Genomic DNA, 12,882 nt, shown 5'->3' on the forward strand with positions numbered 1-12,882 from the left:
AAGAAGAAGAAAGAAGGAAAGAAATAAGAAAGGCTGGGTATGAAGATAGATAGCTCATTCCAAGTAGTCTCTCAACTAGAAAGTAAGAGGCTTAAAATTATTCTATGGAGCTGGGTGTGGTGGCACACACCTTTAATCCCAGCACTTGGGAGGCAGAGGCAGAAGGATCACTGTGAGTCTGAGGCCACCTTGAGAATACAGAGTGAATTCCAGGTCAGCCTGGGCTAGAGGCAGACCCTACCTCAAAAAAATAAATAAATAAATAAAAAATAAAGAGGGCTGGAGGGATGGCTTAGCAGTTAAGCACTTGATTGTGAAGCCTAAGGACCCCAGTTCAAGGCTCAATTCCCCAGTACCCACATAAGCCAAATGTACAAGGTGGTACATGCATCTGGAGTTCATTCACAGTGGCTGGAGGCCCTGTTGCACCCACCCCATCCCCCACCCTGTCGCTCTCAAAATAAATAAATAAATAAAAAGAAAGGAAAGGAAGAAGAGAGGAAGGGAGGGAGGGAGGAAAGAGAACAAAGAGAAAGAAAGAGAAAAGAGAAAAAGCAGAAAGAAAATCTTATTTGTGATACACTGGTAAAATAGTCATAAATATGACGGTATGACATCTCATGTTTGCTTTGAAGAATATGCAATAGAGGAATAAAATATAAAATACTGGTCATAAACTAATGATTACAACTGGCTAGATAATCAAATAAGGGTACATTAAATGACCATACGTGAGAATAAATGAGAAGTTTCTTTTTTAAATGCTGTTCTTTCAAGAGTCAAATCCCTCCACTGGAGAGATTTTCTACATTCTTCAACCAGATTCTCCTGACTTGTTGAGTACTACTCCGTCTATTTTATGAGCTTTGCAGTGGGATATTTAAATCCTGAATCTATCTTTAACCAGTAATATCACCTTTGTGTTTCATCATTTAAAAGAGAAGAGAATAAGGATTCCGTGAAGATGCACACTGAGATGAAATCCAGTGCTGCCTGCTTTGCAGTAAGAGAATCCTTCCACAGGTTGACAGCAACAATGAGATACCTGGGAAAGGGGCAATTCTGAGCTTACCCTTAACACTTTCAGCTAGCCAACTACACCCAAAGGCCAGTCACACTGCTGCTGATGTGGCATCTGCAAGCGCTGGCAAACTCCCAGGTTTAAACAATTAAAAGTGAATGACAGAGGGGAAGGTAGGAAAGTGAGATAGAAAAAATTCTTTAAAAATACCAGTGAAAGGAACAGCTATAATGTCCTTTTAAAAAATATTTTATTTATTTATTTTTGAGAGAAAGAGAGAGAGAATGAGAGACAGAGAGGCAGATAAAGAGGGAATGGGCATGCTATGCCTCCAGCCACTTTAAATGAACTCCAGATGCATGTGCCATCTTGTGCATCTGGCTTTAGTGGGCCCTGGGGGGCCCTGGGGAGTTCTGTATGTAATACTATGGTGATGAGGGTAGTTCTGAACAACATAATACCCAGGAATGTAAGTGAAAAGACTGTGAAATAGAAAATGAATATGAACCAGTAAAACATCAAGCAGGACAAAGGGACAAGGTCTTGATTTTGAAGTCTACTGAGAACCAATCAATAGGAAAGGCAAACAACCCAGTAGAAAAATCGAACAGAGGTCACCATCAGACTCTACTCGAGCTGCTGGTGGACATGACTATCTCCGTGAACTACCCTTGAGAGGACTCAGGCCTGAACTTTTACTTCTGGACTGAGATGAAAGGCAATAAAAAATGAAATGGATTACTACAATTCAAAGTCAACGCCAAGTAGAAACAAAACTGAGTCTTGAATGAAATTCATGCCAGTGGCCACAGCCACCAAATAAGAATCCTGATGGCACCAATCTTCTTTCAAGTCACCTGACAGCCCAGTGTACTCTTGGGACCCTGCTCTCAAACGCTGTACTGGACTCATTTGCTTGCTGAGAATTGTGCCCTGTAGTGCCTTAGCTCTCACCATCCAAAGGGAGTTTTTCTCAAGGCACTTTCTTTTGAAGAAGCCATTGTGTGTCACAAGAAATTCATCCACCTTAGGTGTTCTTAGCAGCTGACTTGCCATCATGCTTTCACTTGGAGATCACTTGTGCACAATTGCCAAGTATTTCCAAAACATTCATTATTTTTGATAGGAGATTAAAGGGACTTGGTAAATAAATGGCTTATTTAGAAAAAGAAAAGTATCTAACAAACAGAAAACATGAGGCAGAAAATCCTTTGCCTGAACTTACTCTGCCATAGGTTGGCATGTGAAATCAATGAACAACTCAATGAATAATGTGCCTAAATACTGTGCAATCTGTACTTTGAGGAATGCCTAGTCAATAGATGGTCCCTGTTCAGAGGAGCTCAAAATGTGGTAGTTAACAGAAAAAAAAAAATAGCAAGAACTATTCTCTTTTATAACCTCAACATCATTATCTCACCCAACACAATTAGAATATGAATCAGTATTTATTATATGCTTAACTGTGTTCTCCCAAAATTCATGTTAAAGTCCTAACCAAAGCATCTCATAAATAGAAGTTATTATATATGGAGAAAGGCCTTTAACGAGGCTTATTAAGAGGCCCCTAATCTGGTCTCCTCATAACAACTGGGAAGTAAGTAATCGGATATACACAGATGGAACTCTCACGAATATGGAGGAGACAGCCAGCCAGCTAACAAGTCAAGGAAAAGGGCCACTGGAGAAACCAACCTTGCTGGGATCTTCATCCCAGACTTTGAGCCTCCAGAATTGCAAAAATTAATTCCTGCAGGTTAAGCCACCCAGTCTTTGGCATGTGCTTATGCAACTACTAACAAGTAAATACAGTATCATTTAGTACACAGGTGCTCCACTGGGCTAACTGGTTCTGTCACTAATTCACTTATTTTGTATCCAGATTTAAGAACCGCATTTGGTCATTACATCTCTTTGGGAGTTTCTCTTTCACCCTTTTTCATCAATAGCATTGTCATTTTTTTTAAATCAGGCCAGAGGTCTTATAGAATGGACATTCACTTTTTAGATTAGCTGACTGTTTCTTCATGACTAGAATAAAGTTAAAGACTTTCTACAAGAATTTTCTTAAGTGCTTCTTGTACACTTCCCACTGTCATAATCAGTAGGTACAAAATGCTAGTTTGTCCCACATACCTGTGACTACTTTGGTTGAACTATATTTCCCCATTGTGAAGGTTCTTTGTCCCTCTTGTAAGAAGTAACTCATTTATGAGGCAATACTTAGAGACAATGGAAATTCCAACAATCTTTTACCACGGAGTTTTAGCATCTTACTTGAATCAATTATTACCTGCAAATTGCAAAATGATCTTTTTCTCATTTTCTAATTTTATCTGTTATAAGGTGGCATTGTTTGGCTAAAAATACATATATAATAACAGTAAAATAAAAAATCTTCACCTCTCTGCCCTCCATCTCAATTTTATTCCCTTTGAGGGGAAATAGTAATCAATCAGTAATTGATGAAATTTTTTTTAAATCCAATGTGTTACAATTCATTTCCAACTGATTTGCTTTTATTGGTTAAATAGCATATTACATAAAATTTACCATTTTTTTATTTTTATTTTATTTATTTGAGAGAGAGAGATCGATAGATGGAGAAAGACAGAGAGAAAGATGGGTTTGCCAGGACCTTCAACTGCTACAAATGAACTCCAGACACATGAGCTACCTTTGGCTTACACAGGTCCTGGGGAATCAAACCTGGGTCCTTTGACTTTGCAGGCAAGTGCCTTAATCACTAAGCCATCTTTCCAGCTCAAAGTTTACCTTTTTTTGTTGTTGTTTTTTGAGGTAGAGTATCACTCTACTCCAGGCTGACCTGGAATTCACTATGTAGTCTCAGGGTGGCCTCGAACTCACAGCAATCCTCCTACCTCTGCCTCCTGAGTGCTGGGATTAAAGGCATCCACCACTATGACCGGCCAAAATTTAACATTTTTAAATATGCTGCTCAATGTCATTAAGGACATTCAAATGTTGTATCACCACTAGCAGCATTTCATCATCTCAGACACAAACTCTGTACCCATTAATCTATAGAAATTTAGCAGTTAAGGCACTTACCTACAAAGCTTAAAGACCTAGTTCCACTCCCCAGAACCCATGTAAACCACATACACATGGTGGTGCATGCATCTGGAGTTTGTTTACAGTGGCTAGAGGCCCTGATATACTCATATACCCCCCCCCGCTCTCTCTCTCTCTCTCTCATAAATAAATAATATAGTTTTTAAAAGTTAGAAAAAAATAAAAGAACAACAGCAAACCGTGGCACACATGTTTAATCCCAGCACTTGGCAGGATCACCATAAATTTGAGAGTTCAAGGCCACCCTTAGACTGCATAGTAAATTTGGGCTAAAGGGAGACCTCACCTCAGGAAAAAAAAAAAAAAAACAGCAGAGAACCAGAGAAATGCTGCCTCACATGAGGTGGAATATCAAAGCGAACTCAAAAGTTGTCCTCCGACCTACACAAGAGCGCAGAGTGGGCTTATGAACCCAGTGCTGTTACTTTCATGGCAAAAGAACCAATCTCAGGAGACTGCTTTGGGTGTTCTGGATGAAATGGAATGAGAGAAACCACAGATAAGGAGAGTAGTGTGAAAGCCATGGTGAGTGGTTAGGGTCCAGCTAAGAAGTACTAAGGATCTGAATTTAAATGGAGAAGATAAGAGACAGGTGCTCCAGGGAGGGAGGACAGTTTAGCAGACCTATGGCTTTCCCACACCCAAATGCTGGCAGGTAGCCTCCATGGGCTGCAGACAGAAAGTAAGGAAGGCTCAGTTCCAGGTTTGAAATACCTGAGATAAACAAATTGAGATTTGCAGCAAACATGTGAAAACCCAGGCTGAGGCTTAACAGTACTACCAGGCTGAAGAGGGGCACATACCATGAGTCTTTGTATGGCATAAAGAGCTCATGGAAGGAGAAGGGCAGAGCCCAGAAGGGCGTGCAGTAGCCTTCCATAAAGAGCTGAAAAATGTGGAGAGAGGCACACCCAGGAGAATAAGGGAGAAAGAGAGGAAAGAGGACATGCAGAGAAGGCTCATCCTGACCACTGATGTCTGGAGGGCCACAAAAGGAGATACATGGCCACATGAGGCCAGAAATGAGAACAGCTTAGAGCTGAGGTCACTGGTGACCATTATAAGAGAACAGCAAAGATAAAAATAAAAAACAGAAAGCAGAAAGTGATTTCAAGAATCCTAGGATCTACCAGGCACAGTGGTACATACCTTTGATCCCAGCACTTGGGAGGCAAGCAGAAGTAAGAGGATGGCTGTGAGTTTGAGGCTAGCTTGAGACTACACAGTGAATTCCAGGTAAACCTGGGCTACAGCAAGACCCCTCCAAAAAACACAAAAATAAATTTAAATTTAAAAAGTGTAAGACTCCTAATATCTTAAGTATGGATTAATTGCAAAGAAATAGAGAAAAGCACAACCCTCATATGTACACTTAAGAAATCATTCAGAGATGTGCTCCAAAATGGAGACCAGCAGTGGTCTGGGTGCCAACAGAGACTCAGAATGAAAACCTAAGGACCCTAAAATTTCTACAGGATTTTGACACTACGTATTCAATTCTGCAAAAGGTTAGGCTAACTCAAAATGAATCCAAAATTTCTGTACCCTTATCCTTATCTAGGAATGGCCTTTAGTGACATGGTTAACAAAAGGTCCAAGAGTATGCTGTCCAAACTTCAAAAGGCTAGGATCTTCTGGAGGTCTGGATAAAGGCATATGCTAACGCCACAGGTGTGAGATGAGGCCATACTGCCTCTCTAACAAGCGTCCATGGGTACATGCATGCCTTTAATCCCTGCACTCAGTAGGCAGATGTAGGAGGATCACCGTGAATTTGAGGCTACCCTGAGACTACACAGTGAATTCCATCCTGGTCAGCCTGAGTTAGAGCAAGACCTTTCCTCAAAAAATCAAAAAGAAAGCTCCCAAGAACAGCCAGTATTGCTGGCCACTAGACAGAAGCTTCCCATGGCACACTCCCCAGGCAGGCCATGTGCAGGATGTGCTACCAAAGCAGTCATGCTCCAGCTACCATGGGGACTGTTTAGTGGAATGTGAGTCTCAGCAAAGTGCATGTGTGTGTGGTACAGGTCAAATACCTGCCCTGTAGTTTGAAGCTAAGTGCAATATCCCAAAGACTTAACAGACATCCTTTGACTTTCCTATTAATCTTTGTGATTCTCAAAATGCTTTCACATACTCTATTTCATGTGATTATCACACATGTCACCAGTAGTTCCTATTTTTCATAAGATGGTATCGGGCACCCAGGAACAAGGTAAGGTAACAAATTCTCAACATCAGTGGCAGAAGTAGGCTAGTTATCAGTTTCTCCTACTTTCTGTTCCAGGGTTCTTTCACTACACAGAGACTATGGGGACAGGACACTCCAGCAGCCTCAACCCATTAGAAAGCAAAGCAGTGTTCACTGGACAGCCATGTTCTCTGGAGCTCTACTCACAATCATGACCAGTACAGTGAACAAGCACCAAGTCTAATACAGAAAACATACTACACATGCACCTTGAACTACAAAAGTCTGCTCAAATCAGACGCATATAATTTTCTTACCAATTGTACTACAAACTTCTAAACAGTGTGTCATGAAATATCTTACTCTGGTATCAAGTTCTCCTGGGTAGCTTGTGTGAACTGTGACTACATGTACAAATCAAGACAAAGCTACCAACTTAACAACAGTCATTAAATAGAGTGGTTTATTTAGGTTGAATTGCAAAGAGATTTCAGTACTGTCAACTGCACTATGCTGCCAGCAGCAAATGTCAAGAGGAAACATCCATGCCTTCTCTTAATTCATGAAACTGCACAGCAGATATCCAAAGGAAGAGGCAAATGGGAACACTGTTAAACATTTCAAAACAGCAGGCTGGCCATTGGATCATGCTCTACAAGCCAGCCACTAGAAATAATTCTGAGTTAGCAGAATTCTGAGACCACAGTCCAGTTGGACCAACCCTCAGCACAGGTCTGCTGCTGCTATTAAGTACTTTGCTTAGGGAATCACACTACTAAAACAGCCTGTTCGGGCTGAAGAGATGGCTTAGCGGTTATGGTGCTTGTCTGCAAAACCTAAGGACCCATACTCAACTACCCAGACCCCATATAAGTCAGACACTCAGGGTGAAACGTGCAAGGTTGCACATGCGCACAAGGTGGGGCACAAGTCAGAAGTTCTATTACAGTGGCTAGAGACCCTGGCATACCAAATTCTCTTTCTCACTCTCTCTCTCTCTCATAAAAAATTTAAATAAAAAAAGGCCAGTTTGTTGGGCTTGCCTCAAAAATAAATAAATAAATAAAAGAGCCTACTCTCCATTCCCGAAGAACCATTCCTCTGTTCCAAGATCCACCCTAAAACAACCAGGGACACAAGAATCTCAGTGCTGATGAGGCAATAGTTCTGTAAGGCATACCCCACGAAGAAATGGCTCCAGTAAAGACTTATCATAAGCAGAGTTTAGCCACAAAAGGTCAAGAGGCAGCACTGGGATAACGTCATCACTCCTCTAACAATCATCTAACAGAACTCAATGTCCAAAAACAAGGCCTTTACCCTAATTTTCTAAAACTACTCATTGCTTTCCAGCTTTCCCCATCCACCTTCCACCTCTAGTACTGTTTTCAGACCAGTACTTATAAAGCTGTGGGCCCAAAGTTAGGGAGGTTGGGTACCACACAGACTGGACCCAGTGCCAGAAAATGGTTTACAAGACAGGATTTGCTCCCCATGTGCCCCTCTTCCAGCATTTATTCTGACCACAGAAAACTACTGACACTTTGCAAAAAACAAAAAGTGTTTCCAGGAGTGGAGAGAGAGATCAGTGGTTAAGGTGCTTGCCTGTAGAACCTAATGACTAGAGTTGAATTCCCCAGTACCCACAAAAATCCAGATGCATCTGGAGTTCTCTTGCAATGGCTAGAGGCCCTGGTGCACTCATTCTGTCTGTCTCTTTTCTCTGTATCTCTCGCTGTTTGCAAACAAAAATAAATAAATATATATTTTTAAAATTTTATTTACTTATTAAGAAAGGGAGGGAGGGAATGAGCTCAGCAGGGCCTCCAGCCACTGCAAATGAACTCCAGATGCATTCGCCCCCTTGTGCACCTGGCTTACGTGGGTCCTGGAGAGTTGAACCGGGATCCTTTGACTTTGCAGGCAAAGGCCTTAACTGCTAAGCCATCTTTCCAGCCCCAAAATAAATAAATATATTTTTTAAAGTGCTTCAAATGGGTTTTGGTAATAAAGCCTGAATTCTAGAATAATTACAAGTCTGTATAACCTTAATGCCTGAGCACCAAGGGGACAAGAAAAAGTTGTTGTCAAGAAAGCAAAGAGAAGGACTATCTACCCGATCATCCTCTGAGTTAGAACACTAGACACTTGTCACTTGTCCCGTGTATCTCAACACATTCCTGTCTTATCTCCAGGGCTGGCAGAGGATCACCGAAGGCAAAGAATTTAAAGCAGAGGTAGCCAAACTTTCAAAAGTCCTGAGGATTGGGCCATACCAGATTCTAGTTGAATCCTAAGCTCTTGGGTAAGACCCTGCCACTAGCAGAGCTGGCTGAATGATTCAGATGCCTGGGAACCACTGACCAAGAGTAGTGCACAACTCAAGAGCATTCAAAATTACATATTTTTCAGGGACTTCATTTCTTCTGCTAGTAAAGGAAGGCAAGATAGGAGGGGAAGAGTAAGGATCTTGTGTTGCATAAATTCCAAGGCCCATTCAGCTTGAACCATTGTAAAAATCCCTGCGACCCAGACTTCAGCGGAACCATAAAAACTTTCTCTGTTAATAATTATAATGCGTACAGAAAAACAACTCATTTTATGCCAGGTATAGTGGCACATGCCTATAGTTCCAGAATGGTAGGTGCAAGGTCAGAAGTTAAGGTCATCTTCAGCTGCATAGGAGGTTCAAAGTCAGCCTGGGCTACATGTGACCCTGTCTCAAAATTAACTCTCTTTCCTTTTGTACTAAAAGTACAAAAATAAATTGGTCTACTTTATTATGACATGACTAAATAGCTATCAGATTTTTTTTAAAAAACCATAACAGGGAGAAAACGTGTCATATAAATAATACCTTAAGGGGGCTGGAGAGACGGCTTAGCGGTTAAGCGCTTGCCTGTGAAGTCTAAGGACCCAGGTTCGAGGCTCGATCCCCCAGGACCCACATAAGCCAGATGCACAAGGGGGTGCAAGTGTCTGGAGTTCATTTGCAGTGGCTGGAGGATCTGGCGTGCCCATTCTCTCTATCTGCCTCTTTCTCTCCCTATTGCTCTCAAACAAATAAACAAAACAAAGCAACAACAACAAAAAAGAATATCCTTAAACACCTTAGTCATATGTATCTGCCGGACAAACCTCAGAAGAAGGTTTTATTGGGTGAGATATAGAAAAACATGGAGGTCAGAGAGATAGCCCAAGTCCTAGTAGCAGATTACCTTTAAATGTTTACAGAGGAACGCAGTGGTGACAGCCACACATCTCTGAATCTGCTCAATACCAGGGAGCCGTATATACTCTTTACATGTGTGAATTTTATGGTGTATGAATTATGTATCAATGAAGCTGTTTACAAAAACGATATATGACAATTTCTTCTCCTCTGGGACTTATGATCTGACTGGAGAGAGAGAAAAACACAGCTCACAGATAAACATTGCAATGAAGGCTTTACTAAGTCACCAGGGAGTGTTTGGGAAATGTACACATCTATGGATGGCTTGTAAATTCTCATGTGTTCTTCTGCTGCGAAGGAGTTTGTAAAAGCCTGGGTGGGAAGGTAGGACTGGACAAGAGTTAAGAGTTACAGTTCTGCAGACAGACAGGCAGGGTTCAAATCCAGGCTGGATCACTGACTGGCAGTATAACCTCAAGAAATGACTAAACTTGAGATTTTTTTTTTCCCACCTATAAATGGAGGACAAATAACCACAATGCACCAACTTCATGATAATTTATAAAGCACTTGGGGAGGTACCTAGCATACAGCACTTCATTAACAATCCTTCAAATATACAGTCTAGTTTCCAAAAGGATGCCTAACTTCCTCACACTCATACCATATACCATGTGCTCTACTGCTATAAAATCAGTAAGGGAGGTAGGGCAAGAATATACACTATAGAGCCAGCATGGCAGAAGTGGAGTTCCAGATCTGTAATTTCTTCACTTGCCCCTCTTAGGGTACTCACATCATGTTTAGTATTTCAGAACCTTTACCTGTAGAACAGATATCTAACTCAGAAGGTTGTTAGAAGCATTAAATAAAATTGGAATGGAATTGGTATCTAGCAAGCATTCTTTCAGTGTTAGCCACTTTCTCTATCTTTTTAATATTTTATTTATTTATTTACAAGGAGAGAGAGAAAATGAATGGATGGATGGATGTGAGTGCACCAAAGCCTCTAGCCACTGCAAATGAACTCCAGACACATGCGTCATTCTGTACATCTGGCTTTATGTGGGTGCTGGGGAACTGAATCTGAGTCATTAGGCTTTGCAGGCAAGTGTCTAACCAGCAAGCCATCTCTTCAGACCTCTATTTTTTTTTTTTAATCAACTGCTATTACCCAAACAGCATGCACTCTCATTTTCCTGCCCTTGATTTGCTGCTTGCAAGTGCTGGGGCTGGATCTATCCTATGGCCTATTTATTCCTTCTCGGAATAACAGCACTTCTAGAAGTCTGCCCTAAGACTCACAGAAATGGGTTCCTTTCCTGAGATTCATGGAATGCCCATAGTAAGGCCTTGATTCCCTCTTAGGATTTAGACTCTACAATGGTTTTAGTTTGCTTGAAGGCCAAAATAAAACTTTTTTTTTTTTTTTTTGGTTTTTCAAGGTAAGGTCTCACTCTAGCTCAGGCTGACCTGTAATTCACTATGTAGTCTCAAGGTGGCCTCGAACTTCCCACAATCCTCCTACTTCTGCCTCCCAAATGCTGGGATTAAAGGTGTGCACCACAGCTCATGTGCATATTGTCAGTCTAGTACCATTTGCAACACTGAGAAGATCACAGATTAAAACTCTAACTGGTCCCAGACTTCTTTCTTTGAGTTCTAAGCTAATTTAACCAAAGTATACCTGAATTTGTCTCACCTCTTAAGGCTGACAGCACTTTCTAACTTCTAAATTACATATAGTTTAAATTCATCATCCTTAATTGTAAGTTTAACTGGTGACAGAGAAAGAATGCCCACCACAACCAAAAAGGGTCTTAAGAATGCATATTTTTGGAGGTGAACCAGTGTAAAATGTAACTTCTTTAAATGTTTTCACATTTACTACATGCACGGTAATTTACAGAAGTTATTTAAAAGAACACAAATTATGTAAGCAGATCTCACAAAGAAACATAAAAACTACCCCTATAAGAGACGAAGGCTTTTTGAGTCAATCTCAAAAACATACTGTTTCAAATCTGTATTTTATGATAAAAAAGTAACTCACTGTTAATTAGTTAATTGATGGCAGAAATCAAAAAGCAGATCAAAGACTAGATTCTGTCTTCTATTTAAAAGATTTAAAGAAGGAAATGAATGACTGTTAATTACATTTGATCAATACAAAGACCAAGAAAATTAAGATGAGGTTTGTAAATGGCCAGTGTGGCTACATCTGTGGAGAAAAAAGGAATCTTCTTAAACATATAAACAATTCATTGTAGTATGTTAAATATGGAATTGTCCTGAAACTTTCGAGTCCTGAGGTTCATGGTCCAGTACCTTAACTCTCCATTGGGGTGGACATCTCTTCTTTGCCGGTTCTCCAACTCTTTAGAGGGATATCCACCCTACCAGATGAGACTTTCAAGCTTATGGCTCTGTTTTCAACTGACAACATGGAGTAACAATATGCCAAGGAAAAAAGCAAAAAGAAAGAGAAAGAGAAACTTAAGATGACCAGAACTGACTAGTAGCAAACAGAAGTAATCCAGAAGGGTGGTAGGATGGTACCTAAAAGCAACTCAGTAAAGGACATTTATTTTTTTTTGCCCTAAGTTAGACTACCATTGGGTCATTTGGGAATCTTTCAGTAGTACTACATTTACTACAATGTCCTTGAATTATGATGAAGGACTATCATAAGCAGCCTTATAAAAACCATAAATGTGTATCTGTGGTCCTCAGTAGTTCTGAATGCAATTCATTAACAGCACAGAAAAGGACATAGAAGGAAACTGAGCCCAGAGAGCAGTACAAACAGACCTCTCTCCTAAGCAACTGACCCATTTCATCAACTCTGGCTGCTAGGAAATGCAGTTACCTAGAGCAAGCACATAGCCTTCCACCAACCTCAGTCCTGGCTTCCTCTTGCTCTCTTCCTCCTTGCTTTCTCACCTATTCAGACTTGATTTTGATATGTCTTGCTGGATTGGAAATACATGAATGTATGACAGCAGCCATCAGAACTCGCAAAAAGGGGTGACTTTAGATAAAACAAAAACACATGTTCCCAAATGGTAAAAATGAACTGAATGCATTATTTCCCTTGACTCTCACTATTTTGCTAAGTATCCACTACCCTTGATAGAATATGGTATTTTACTAAAAACTCAACCTGGGGCTGAGGCTGGGGAGATGGCTCAGTGGTTAAGTTGTGTGCCTACAAAACCTAAGAACCCGAGTTTGATTCCCCAGTATTCAAGGAAAGCCAGATGCACAGGCTGGTGCATATATGTGGAGTTTGTGTACAGTGGCTAGAGACCTGTTGCCGTATCACAAAGTCCTCTTCATATTAGTTGTTTTATGCTGCATTTCTAAGTACATTCCTCTATTTAGGTTCCTCAATGA

General features: G+C 40.7%; 1 protein-coding gene across 1 annotated transcript in view; it reads right to left on the reverse strand.

The window, feature by feature from the left end:
• The window catches only part of Slc25a13 (solute carrier family 25 member 13), a 185,629-nt gene that overhangs the window by 171,117 nt on the left and 1,630 nt on the right, over positions 1 to 12,882 (reverse strand). The window lies entirely within an intron of this gene.

This window comes from Jaculus jaculus, chromosome 10, assembly GCF_020740685.1.
Source record: "Jaculus jaculus isolate mJacJac1 chromosome 10, mJacJac1.mat.Y.cur, whole genome shotgun sequence".
In the NCBI taxonomy this organism is placed as follows: Eukaryota; Metazoa; Chordata; class Mammalia; order Rodentia; family Dipodidae; genus Jaculus; species Jaculus jaculus.